The sequence below is a fragment of the Palaemon carinicauda genome, chromosome 43 (assembly GCF_036898095.1).
Source record: "Palaemon carinicauda isolate YSFRI2023 chromosome 43, ASM3689809v2, whole genome shotgun sequence".
NCBI classification, from domain to species: Eukaryota; Metazoa; Arthropoda; class Malacostraca; order Decapoda; family Palaemonidae; genus Palaemon; species Palaemon carinicauda.
The window spans coordinates 45276436-45289268 of record NC_090767.1 but is presented as its reverse complement, the minus strand read 5'-3'; the positions used below and the strand labels follow the sequence as shown (position 1 = coordinate 45289268).

The 12833-nt window shown below is 50.1% G+C and overlaps 1 protein-coding gene across 4 annotated transcripts in view; it reads right to left on the bottom strand.

The window, feature by feature from the left end:
• The window catches only part of LOC137633394 (zinc finger protein 665-like), a 136530-nt gene that overhangs the window by 99843 nt on the left and 23854 nt on the right, over positions 1-12833 (bottom strand). For 3 of the 4 annotated variants that reach the window (XM_068365620.1, XM_068365618.1, XM_068365619.1), the window contains one exon: positions 7826-8099. The gene's annotated coding sequence lies outside the window, so the exon portion shown is untranslated. Of the gene's footprint in view, positions 1-7807; positions 8100-12833 lie in introns of all 4 variants that reach the window. The other variant, XM_068365621.1, reaches the window with a different exon arrangement.

Genomic DNA, 12833 nt, shown 5'->3' with positions numbered 1-12833 from the left:
TGGGGGACGCAACAGTATTAAGCTTAATACTAGGAGCACAAGGAAGCATGGGTTACCTGCAGAGGTCGAGGTCAGCTATGCGAGGACCAGGATGCTGCTTCCCCAAGAGAGGGGAGAATGAAGAAAGAAGTAAGGGTCAGACATACTCTTTCATTCACGCAGACTAAAACCGGGTAACAACGCCCTCAACCTACTGCCACTTGTCCATAAAGGAGCCTGAGGTTAGACCAGCTGTTGTGCAGCCACCACAGGGCCGATAGAAAAAGTATCGAGGCTCCTGTGGGTCACGTCCTGCAGGTAGTGGGCTGTGAAGGTCGTCTGACGCTTCCAGACCCCAGCTTGAAGCACCTGCGTCACCGAGAAGTTTCTCTTGAAGGCCAGAGACGTATCAACACCCCTGACGTCGTGTGCCCTAGGGCGACGTGATGGAGGAGGGTCTGGATTCAAGGCGTGGTGGATAACCCTTCGAATCCAAGCCGAGATGGTGTTCCTGGTGACCCTCCTCTTCGTCCTGCCTGTGCTTACAAACAATGCTCACACTTGAGGACGGACTGCAGCTGTTCTCTTCAAGTAGTACCTCAGACACCTCACTGGACATAGTAGCAGCTGGTCTGGGTCGCTTGTTACAGAGCGGAGACTCGCGATCCTGAAAGAGTCGAACCGAGGATCCGGCACTCCAGGATTCTGAGTCTTGGCAACAAACTCAGGGACGAACCTGAACGTTACCTCCCCCCATCCCCTTGAATGGGCGATGTCGTACGAGAAACCATGAAGTTCACTAACTCCCTTGGCCGAAGCCAAAGCGAGCAGGAAAGCCGTCTTCCAAGACAGGTGGCGATCGGAGGCCTGGCGTAATGGTTCGAAGGGAGGTCTCTTCAGAGCCCTGAGGACCCGAACCACGTTCCAAGGAGGAGGTCTCACTTCCGACTGGGGGCAGGTAAGCTCACAGCTACGTATGAGTAGAGAAAGTTCTAGCGAGGAAGAAATGTCCACGCCTTTCAGCCTGAAAGCCAAGCTTAAGGCTGAGCGATAGCCTTTCACTGCCGAAACAGAAAGGCGCATTTCCTCCCGCAGATATACGAGGAAGTCCGCTATTGCTGGAATAGTGGCATCGAGTGGAGAGATACCCCTCCCACGACACCAACCACAAAAGACTCTCCACTTCGCCTGGTAAACTCCCTCAGAGGACTTTCGCAGGTGCCGTGACATTCTCTCCGCAACCTGTTGCGAAAAGCCTCTCTCCGTGAGGAGACGCTGGACAGTCTCCAGGCGTGAAGCCGAAGCGAGGCCCCGGCCTTGTGAGGGACGTTGGAGTGGGGTTGTCTGAGTAGCTCGTGTCGTGGAGGAAGTTCCCTCGGGAGCTCCGTCAGGAGCTGCAGAAGGTCCGGGAACCATTCCGCGTGATGCCATAGCGGAGCTACCAGAGTCATCGAACAGTTGACCGATTGTCTGGTCCTGTTGAGCACCCTTCTCATCAGACAAAACGGTGGGAAGGCGTACACGTCGATGTTGTCCCACCGTTGCTGGAAAGCATCTTGCCAGAGAGCCTTGGGCTCCGGGACTGGGGAGCAGTATAGAGGCAGCTTGAAATTCAACGCTGTCGCGAACAGGTCCACGGTCGGGGCACCCCACAAAGTCAGGACTTTGTTGGCTATCTGAGGATCCAAAGACCACTCGGTACTCACAATCTGCGAGGCCCTGCTCAGACTGTCGGCGAGCACATTCCTCTTGCCAGGAATGAAGCAAGCTGATAGTGTTATTGAGTGGACTTTGGTCCACCTCAGAATCTCTACTGCAAGATGGGATAGCTGCTGCAAAAAAGTGTCTCCCTGCTTGTTGATATAAGCCACTACCGTGGTGTTGTCGCTCATCACCACCACGGAATGGCCCGCCAGGGTCCGTTGGAACTGTTGAAGAGCCAGAAAGACGGCCTTCAACTCTAGCAGGTTGATGTGCAGGCACTTTTCTGATTCTGATCAAAGGCCTGAGGTCCTCTGGCACCCCCCACCCTTCTTTTGACGAGTCCGAAAACAGTGTCAATTCCGGGGGGGAGGACGAGAAGACTCACTCCCTTTCGCAGGTTCTCGTCGACCAGCCACCACCGTAGGTCCGTCCGTTCCAAAGATCCTATCGGGACCTGAACGTCCGGGGAATCGGATCCTTGATTCCACCGGGACTTGAGCCGCCACAGTAGGGATCTCATCCTGAGGCGGCTGTTTGGAACCAGACGAGCCAGGGAGGATAGGTGACCTAAGAGACGCAACCACGATTGGGCGGGAAGCTCTTCTCGCCTGAGGAAGGGTTCCGCCACCCTCCTCAGCCTTGCTATCCTCTCGTCTGATGGAAAGGCTTTGTGGAAATTGGTGTCTATCAGCATGCCTAGATAAACCAGTTGTTGGGACGGCTGCAGAGAGGACTTCTCAAAGTTTACCACGAACCCCAGATCCTGGCAAAAACCTAGAAACCTGTCTCGGTGCCGAAGAAGGGTCGACTCCGAGTCTGCTAGGATCAGCCAGTCATCCAGATAACGAAGGAGACGGATGCCGTTTCTGTGCGCCCAAGATGAAATCAGGGTGAACACTGGTGAACACCTGAGGTGCTGTGGAGAGACTGAAACACAGCACCTTGAACTGGTAGATCTTGTCATCTAGGCAGAATCTCAAGTACATCCTGGAAGACGGATGGATTAGGATCTGGAAGTACACGTCCTTTAGATCCAGTGTGCACATGAAGTCTAGAGGTCTCACCGCAAGTCTGACCGTGTCCGCTGTCTCCATGCTGAACCGAGTCTGCTTGACAAACCCGTTCAGAGCCGAGAGGCCGATGACAGGTCTCCAGCCTCCAGACGCCTTCTTTACAAGAAAGAGTCGACTGAAGAAGCCTGGGGAGTAGTCAACGACCTCCTGGAGAGCATCCTTCTTGAGCGTGGTCTCGACTTCTGCCCGAAGGGCCAGCCCCTTTGCCGATCCCGTGGCATAGGAGCTCAACGACACTGGATTCGCTGTCAAGGGAGGTTGAGATGTTATGAACGGGACGCGATAGCCTTGGCCGATCACTGAAACCGTCCAAGCATCGGCCCCGTGTTGCTGCCACCTGTGCACGCAACGTTGAAGGCATCCCCCCACAGGTGGACACGCGGGGGGACTGCCACTCCTAGTGTTTGCGGCCGCAGCCGCTCCCTCTAGGAGTCTTGCCTCCCCTAGAGGACTTACCGCCCCTCTTGACCTTGGCTGGAAAGGGCTGGGGCTTAGACACCACCTTCTTAGCTGCCGGTGCCTGCTTCGGTGCCTTACGAGGCTGCTGCTGCTGTTGCTGCGGAGCTGGAGGCTTATAGGGCCGAGCTGTAAGGGCCCTATGGAGGAGGGAGTCCGTGCTAGATTTCCTCCACCTCTCAGCCGTTCGCTCCATATCCTGTGGCTCCAACAGGTTCTCCCCAAGGAGGGAAGCATGTCTGAGCCTACAGACATCCACAGCGGGGACCTTCGGGTGGAACCTCTCGGTCACCACATCGCGCCGCTTCAACACCGAGTTGGCCCACAGGGTGGTGACCTGGTGCGCCAGGAACTCGATGGAGCGGGTGCCCGAGAGTAAGAAGGTCTCCAGGGCCTTCCTATTGGTCTCCTTAGACAAGTCCTCGGAGCGCAAAAGGATGCCCAGAGTTCCTAGCCATATATCCACCCACGAAGTGGCCTGTATGGCGCACTTCGCGACCATCTCATGGCTCAGGATCTCCGACGCCGAGAACGTCACCTGCCGGGCGGAGAGCTTCTCGAAAGGAACTCCCTTAGCCAGCTCTTCTACGGAGCGATGGAGAGGAAGAGCGAGACTAGACTCACTCAAGATCTCAAAATACCTCCTCTGCTGGAGACGAGGAGGTGGGATGAGTTTGTTCCCGGCAGAGGAACGACTGGAGGAGGCAAGAATCGCGAGTTGGGCATTGGCCCTGGCTCTGGCACTCTTCAATCCCCGAGACCAGGGCAGAGCCGCACTGGTCTTAGGGGCCTTCTGAACATCGAACACTTGGTCCAGGACCGTGTCCTTGCCTTCTCGGGGGGCGATCACGGGGTCCATGAACCCGTTGAGTTGCCTCATCAGGCTCAGGACCTGCCAGAAGGCATGTTCAGATTCTGCTGGTCTCCTCCTTGCGGGCTGGCAGCTATGTCTCCCGTCCCCGGAATCTCTTCCTGGGGTGAAGCGAGGACGTTCTCCCGGGGAGCAGCGGGTTCCTGGCGAATCCTTGAAGACGATTTCGGGATGGTCTTGGAGTCCTTGGGTTCCCTCCTGGGAGGGATACAGGATCCCAACAGAGAGGTTCGGAGAGCCCCTTCCGCGTGAGACGATTCTCCTCCATGAAGAGAATGCTCCCCCCTTGGTGCCGAGGGGGAGACTATCGCCTCACTGGACTCACCCGAGGACGGAAAAGCCTCGTCCACGGGAGAAGGAGAAAACGCCTGTGAAGGGGATGGGGCCTTCCCGATAGACCTTTTAGGAACCAACTTCTCCCTGGGGGAAGTCACCACGAAGTCCACTCCTCCTCTCTTTCTCTTCAGCGGAGGTGAGGCAGTCGTTGGCTTGTTCCCCTGATCGGCGAGTGTTGGCTTCATAGCCTTCACTAACGCCCGCATCAGGGGACCAAACCAAGTCTGTCGCTCCACGGACACAGAGTCCGAAATCCCTGCTGGAGGGAAGGGGATCGGGCGATCCTTTGGAGTGGACACCACTTGACCTGCCTGAAAAGGAAAAGGGGAAGAAAGACGCACTGACCTCTATGAAGTGTCTTCCCTGTCCTGCACAAGGGTCCTGCGCTTTGGTGGAGGCGATCCTGAGCGCGGTCTGGTGACACGCGTTCCTGCTGCTGTCACGGGCTGCGAAATTTCGGCGCGAACGGTGGTCGCACGTAGGAGAACGGTCGCGCGGGCGCGCAGGCGAGCGGTCGCGCGGGCGCGCAGGCGAACGAACGCGAGGGCGTACAGGCGAACGAGCGCGTGGGCGAGCCGGTGAACGAATGCGTTGACGCGTCGGCGAGGGAACGCGTTGTCGTGCGGGCGAGCGAGAACGCTCAGAAGATCGCTGGCGACGTTGGTCAGGAGACCTGTAGCGCGTGGGAGAGCGATTGCGAGCAGGCGATCGGTGGTGCGTTGGTGAACGCTGGCGTGCAGGCGAGCGATGGCGCGTTGGCGCATGGTGACGCGTTGGCGAGCGATAGCGCGTAGATCGCGCAGGCGAACGACCGCGCGAGGGCGAGCTAACAGAGGGCGACCCATGTCCTTCCAGATCTTCTGGGCGACAGCGCGTTGGAGAACGCTTGCGCGCAGGCGATAGGTCACGCGGGCGGTCTAGAGATCGCCGATGTTCAGGTGATCGCTGACGCGCAGGAGAACGCTGAAGAGCAGGCGATTGTTGAATCGTCTGTGATCGCTGGCGAGCTGGTGATCGCTGGCGAGCAAGAGGGCGACGCGTGGAATCCTGCGAGGGAACAGTCGGCGCGGGGCGCAAAGGCGAACGTTCACGAACAGGAACAGGAACAGGAAGCGCGTGGGCACGTGGGCGTACGTGTGTTTTAGAAACACGCGCTGGAGAACGCGAGCGATGTTGTGCAGGAACAAGCTGAGGATCGCGAGGGCGCTCAGGGGACTGATGGCGCGCAGGGCGCACAACAGGAACTGCAGGATATTCGGAGACCACAGGGGAGCGCTGGCAAGCAGTGGGGCGATGGTCCTCAGAAGAGCGCTGACGAACAGGAGAGCGCTGACGGTCAGAAGAGCGCTGATGAGCAGGAGAGCGCCTGTGCGCTAACACTGCAGTAGGGCGAGCAGGGGAACGCTGGCGCGCTGGGCGCTCATCAGGAACAACAGGTTGAAGGATGTCCTCAGGAGAGCGCTGGCGAGAAGAGGGGCGATCATCAGGAGAGCGCTGGCGAACAGGAGATCGCTGACAAACAGGAGAGCGCTGACGAGCAGGAGAGCGCCTGTGCGCTAACACTGCACGCGTAAGGGAAGAATCCCTTTGCCCCGAAGGGACCATTGCCCGTCGGGTGACGAGGTCAGGTTGCTGAACATCTGCCCCAGAAGTTGAAGGTCTGGAAGGCGTAGGAGACCGATCCCCAGAGAGGTCTAAGGAAGCTGGAGCTGCAGGCTGTTTACGGCGAGGAGAGTCCCCTTCGGAGGAAGAAGGAGAAGATCCAAAAAGGCGCCTCTTAGCACCCTTATAAGGAGACGGGAGGCCCTTGCGACGCAGCGGACGGTGAGCCTGACGGCGAAGGCGGCCACGAGGAAGATCGTCAGGACCACCAGTCCTCCGAAGGGGAGTCTCAGTCAAAGCACTCCCCTTAGAGGAAAGCTGGAAAGCAGAAGAGCCCGTAGGACTCCCTTCCCCCTTCGAAGGATGTACGGAAGGGGGAGGAGAGCCGTCAGCACCAACATCCACAACTGCACCTGCAGATGATTGACCCGCCCCGTCGGAAGCCTCTGTCACCACGACGTCGACGATAGACAGAGGATCTACCTCTGCTATCACCGGCGACTGCTTAACGGCGGCCCCCAACTGGACAAGGTCAATCAGGGCTACCCTGAAGGGCAGGCCCTTAAGCCACAGGGAAGCCCAAATCTGAAAAAGATCATCGTTAGACAACGAATCATCAATAACCTCCCCCGGAGGAGGAGGAGGAACCGCCCCGCTATGGGAGGCGACGCCCTCTCCCCCAACCCAAGGTCGGGAAACAGAACTAGGGCCTGCGCTCCCACTCGGCCGACTCTCCTTAGGAGCTGAACGAGGGGGAGCTTCAGAGGAGGTTTGGGCGGCGAAAGAAGAGTCCCGAGAACCTTCCTCCTTCAAGGCAACCCCGGAAGGAAAACGGTCTCTCTTGGACTTCTTACGCCGGCGGCCAAACCTCTCCCACTGGGAGGCAGACCACTCCCTGCACTCACTACACTTATTTTCCTGATCACACGGTCGGCCTCGACACTGCGGGCAAAGGGTGTGAGGATCAGTGTCCACGGCCGACATAAAAGTACCACAAGGGCGGCCGGCAATTCCAGGGCACGTATGCATAGTAACAATAAAGGTGGTCAACATCTAACACACACACACAAACTGAAAGAAAAAGCAGAAAAAGATTAAAGGCTGTCAACGAGGACGATGGACAGACACGTCTGTTCATCGCCGGAGCCAAAAGTGAAGTGAAGCAAATCACCGGTGTGTGGGGGGGGAGGGGTAGCAAGCTACCCCTTCCCCTACCCCCGCTAACTAGCGCGAGGGTAGTTAACCCTCGTTAAAAACTATTGGCTCGTCATTTCAGCTAAGCTAAAAGGTAAACTCAATGTAAATAGCGTGGTTTGTATTTCGGTTACGGAACAAGTAATATTTATTATTACAGGTATTACAAAGCACGTGAGGATCCACCTTTTGTTTACCAGCCACACACGCAGCTTCTTTTCCGGGTACAAAGCCACATCTCTAGTTTAAGGACAGACATCGAAACCATTCACAAACACTCTAGAAAAAGAGAAAATTTTACAGTATAGCCAAATCAAGGAATGTAGCTGTATACATGTGTACTTACCAGCGGCCAAAGTCAAAGTGAAGGTTGAGATGCCTGTTGGATGGTCGGGGTTTACCCACCACCCAACAAGCAGCAATGTGTACCTAATTGAAAGTTTCATGGCTGCTCAGCTTTGCCAATTGTCATAATCCTATTAAAAGTCTATGGTTTGTATAGGTACGTATAGGAACAAACTTTAAATAAAATCTATACTGTAATTGTAATAAATTAAATAAAATTCATACTGTAATGGTAAAAAAAAATTACCTTTGGTCCATACCATACCTGCATCTAGCATTTAGTCCAGCAATACAATGGTATTTTTTAATTTGTTACACCATTGTTGAGCATCTACCACAGGTCACAAGGAAAAGATACTGTATCCTAGGAAACGTGGTATATTTCCAGAAGTAGTGGGCAGTGAAGGTCGTCTAGCGTTTCCAGAGTCAGGTCCGCATGACCTGTGCCACAGAGAGGTTCTTCCTGAAGGCTGAGGTAGAACTAATCCCCTTGACTTCGTGATCCAAAGTCCTCGAAGGTCCACTTACTTACGCTTCACCTGGGGAATAGGAATGTCTGATGGTTTAACAAAGCTAGAGGGAAAATAATAATTAGCATCATCATCATCATGATTATTGTTATTATTATTATTATTATTATTACAAGCTAAGCTACAACTCTAGTTGGAAAAGCGGGATGCTATAAGTCCAAAGGACTTATAGCCCACTGAGGAGAGGAAATAAGGCAGTAATTAACTACAAGAGAAGTAATGAACCATTAAAATAATATATTTTAAGAACAGTAACAACATTAAAATGGATCTTTCTTAAATAAACTATAAAGAGACTTATGTTAGCCTGCTCAACATAAAAATATATGCTGAAAGTTTGAACTTTTGAAGCTCCACTGATTCAACTACCTGATTAGGAAGATCATTCCGCAACTTGGTCACAGCTGGAATAAAACTTCTAGAATACTTTGAGCCTCATGATGGAGAAGGCAAGACAATTAGAATTAACTGCATACCTAGTATTACACACAGGATGGTACTGTAAGGGAAGATTTGCAAGTAAAGGATAGTCAGATTTATGAAAAATCTAATACAACATGCATAACGAACAATTCAACGATGGTGCCAGAGATTAAGATCCAGATCAGGAATATTATTATTATTATTACTTGCCAAGCTACAACCCTAGTTGGAAAAGCAGGATGCAATAAGCCCAAGGGCTCCTACAGGGAAAATAGCGCAGTGAGGAAAGGAAATAAGAAAAAACTACAAGAGAAGTTTAAGAACAATAAAAACGTTAAAATAAATCTTTCATGAACTATAAAAACTTCAAAATAACAAGAAGAAGAGAAATAAGATAAAATAGTGTGCCTGAGTGTACCCTCAAGCAAGAGAACTCTAATCCAAGACCGTGGAAGACCATGGTACAGAGGCTATGGTGCTATGCAAGACTAGAGAATGATTATTTGATTTTGGGATGACCTTCTTCTAGAAGAGCTGCTTACTATAGCTAAAGAGTCTCTTCTACCCTTAACAAGAGGAAAGTAGCCACAGAGCAATTACAATGCAGTAGTTAACCTCTTGAGAGAAAAGAATAGTTTGGTAATCTCAGTGTAGTCAAAGTGTACGAGGAAAGAGGGGAATGTGTAAAGAATAAGCCAGACTATTCTGTGTACGTATCAGCGATAAAATGAGCCGTAACCAGAGAGGGGAATCCAATGTAGTACTGTCTAGCCAGTCAAAGAACCCAATATTTCTTTAGCAGTAGTTTCTCAACGGGTAGCTGGTGCCTTGCCCGTAAGTTCCTGTCCAACAAATTAAGATGAGATTCAGCAGCTGAAGATCAGAAGAAACAATACACAAAACAAAGTAGAATGAAAGAATTAAAGCACTTGTCCAGAATAGATTGACCACAGAAAATCTTAGAAGACTTTTTCAATAAGCCTATTTATTGTGCAAATGAAGAAGAGACAGACCTAATGTGTTTATCAAAAGTAAATTTTCTATCAAAAATCGTACCTAAAATTTTAAGTGATACAGTTAAAAAAAAAGCATCAATGCTGAGATCTGGATGTTGAGGAGCCACAGTCCTCGACCTACTTACAATCATATTTTGAGTTTTGTGAGGATTTAACTTCATACCCCATAATTTGCACCATGCACTACTTTTAGCTAAATCTATATCAAAGGATTCAGCAGCCACAGATCTACATTCAGGAGATGGAATTGATGCAAAGAGAGTAGCATCATCTGCATAAGCAATGAGCTTCTTTTCTAGGCAAAACTACATGTCATGTGTACATTGTATGAAAAGTAATGGGCCAAGAACACTACCCTGAGGAACACTAGATATCACATTCCTATACTCGGTATGGTGCCCATCAACATCAACTCTTTGTGATATATTACTTAAATATTCAATAATTATGCTAAGAAAAGACCCATCTACTCCCAGCTGTTTGAGTCTGAAAACAAAGGCATTATGATAAACATGGTCAACGGCAGCATTAGAATCAAGGCCAATCATAAAAACTTCCTGACCATAATCATGGGATTTCTGAACAGCTTTGGAGATTGTAAGAAGGGCATCAAATGCTCCAAGGCCTTTACGAAAGCAAAGTTGCAAACTAGGGAACAGGTGATTACATTCAGCAAACCTATTTAGACATTTTGCCAAAAAACATTCAAAAACTTTAGACTATACGGGAGTTATGGAAATTGAGCGGTAATCAGCTGGACTTGAGCTACCACAAGCACATTCAAATAATGGAGTGGCATTACCAATTCTCTAACAAGTGCTAAAAATTTATTTTTGCTAACCTACAGAAAATAACAGATAACTTAGGGACTAAGAAATCTGCAGTCTTTATAGAATACAAAAGAAAAATACCATTTGCATCTACACCTCCATAAGCATCAAGGTCCATCAAGAGAGTTTTAATTTCATAAGACAAAAAGCAAAACAGGAATGAGAAAGAGTCACCCTTTTCTTTTGATATTGAGTGACAGAGCCATCTGGTTTAAGTAAAGGAGGAACTGTTATGTCTACACCAAAGAGTGTAGCTTTAATGGTAGTGCCCCACTTATATTCCTGCTGTACCAAAAAGGGTTTCTTTAATGGTTAAATTGTATTCCTTTTTATTCAAAGCAAAAGCTCTTAGATGAGTATAGTTATTCTAAGTAAAATCTGATCTGTTACCATTCCAAAGATGATAGGCCTCCTGCTTCTCCAAATAATCATGTCCACAATCTTCATTGAACCTGGGTTGTCTTTCACTCGGTAACTTAGCACATGAGAAGGGATATGCCTATCAATTATGCTGATTTTAGATTCTCATTCAAAGGAGCAACAGGATCAACACTATTACTGTATACCATTGTGGCCAATTCAAGTTGAGAAAATCACTCAAAATGCCATTCTAGTCTGCTTGAGATATCTAAATCTTACAAGAATAGGTCACATTAGGGACAGTCTTCTCTACTAATGAAATTAAGGCATGATCAGATGTCCCAACTGGAGAACCAACCTTACTTGTTATAATGCTAAGGGAGTCAGTGTATACTGTACCGCATATGTTTCATACACTGCAATGGTTTTGATTTTTTATCTTATCATTAGCTCTGCCCTGCACTTCTATAGACCAACTTGTTCTTATTATGACAGTTTATGCTTTTTCATGTTTGAATTTTTGTGACGTTCTTGCTTGCACATTGCTGAATATAAACTTGCTAATTATTTAATAAAGTTTAGTTGCATTCACCTCGCCTCTCGATTATTACCTAACTACCGCATCTGTACAATATTAGGTCCCAGCCGTTAACAGACCTCTGTAGCTTCACTTATGATTTGCTCACAGCCTGATTCAGAGGCAAAGTCCAAAGCTTTTATGCCATGGCAATCAGTAGGAGAAACAGAATTCAACCACCCCCTATGGTGAGCATTGAAATCGCCAAGAGGCCTTTCAATTCCTCTTGTATCTTAGCCATCATGACAAGAAGACAACCAAAGACACAATCATCCATGTCTGAAGTTGTTATGGCTGCCACAATCTTTTATTACCTGAATCTCATGACATCCACATTTGTAGCAGGACTTACGTGAAGAAAAATACTCAGTCTTAATATACAGAGCCATTCTCCTTACCCTAACTGTAGTAAGATGATTACCCAAAGGCGAGTGGTGAGCAACTGACGAGTGACGACCACGAGTACGAGCCCGACAGTAGCAAGATTAATGCTGGCGATCTTGCGTGGGATGGTCACAAGGCGATGAGTGACGATTGTCCGAAGACGAGTGACGAGCAGATGGCAATTCCTGCGCAGCTGGCAAGTGACGAACAGCTGAATAGCGACGAACAGCTGAATAGTGACGAGACCCCGAAGGAACAGCACGACAGTCATTGACAGGGCTGACCTGGCGTCTCCTTACCGCAGTGGGGGGTTGACAACATCCAGGATGACGAGGAGTAATGAACTCCGAAGTTTAACAAATCCCCGGAGGGGAACGTCTGCACAATTCCTCCGGAGAGGGAACCTATTCTGATTGAGTCAGAGGAGGAAAACATTGGTTTTTCAAAGGCCTCAGGAACTAAGCCTTTATGAAGGTTCTTACTCGTGACCGAGAGAGGGGACCACCCGCAGGAGAGACTTGCCTCGGAATTTGCTCCACCCCCGAAAAAAGAGTCAGCTCAGCATGGGGGAGAGCGTAGTCTTTGGCGACAAAACTGCAACTGCTGTAATGAGATGTAACTGTCAGCAATTTTTGCCCACAAACAGGAAGGGTGCTAAACAGATGCTGATGAAGGGAAGTTCTCCCTCAGAAAGGAGAGCAGCCCAACACCTGGGGAAGTTAACTCTCCCTCAGAAGGGAAAGTTGTCCAACCCCTGGAGGCAGACCTCCAGGCAGTGCTCTCTGCTTCCCGTCAACACGCATTATTCAAGTTAAAGGTCTGCATCGAGTACTACCTGGAAAACGTAGCTGAAGCTAGTTTCTAGGTTCACCCCGAAGGAATCACCAGACTGGAACCCCCAAAGGAACCCAGTATGCCACTGCCCTTGTTCCTACGCCTTCTTGGAAAGGACCTCATCCTCGTAAGAGAAAGGTCGAAGTCAGCGTGCTGGTCAGGAGCTGCCACAGGCGCAAAGGAACAGAACTGTGACGCGGCAGGGACAGAAAATTCCCCAGGAACTAACAGCTCTGCTCCTCTACATCAGCTGTCTTAGCCGAACGAAGAAGTATAGCATCACTAGCTGAGGAATATAAAAAAAATTGTGAAAGAAAAA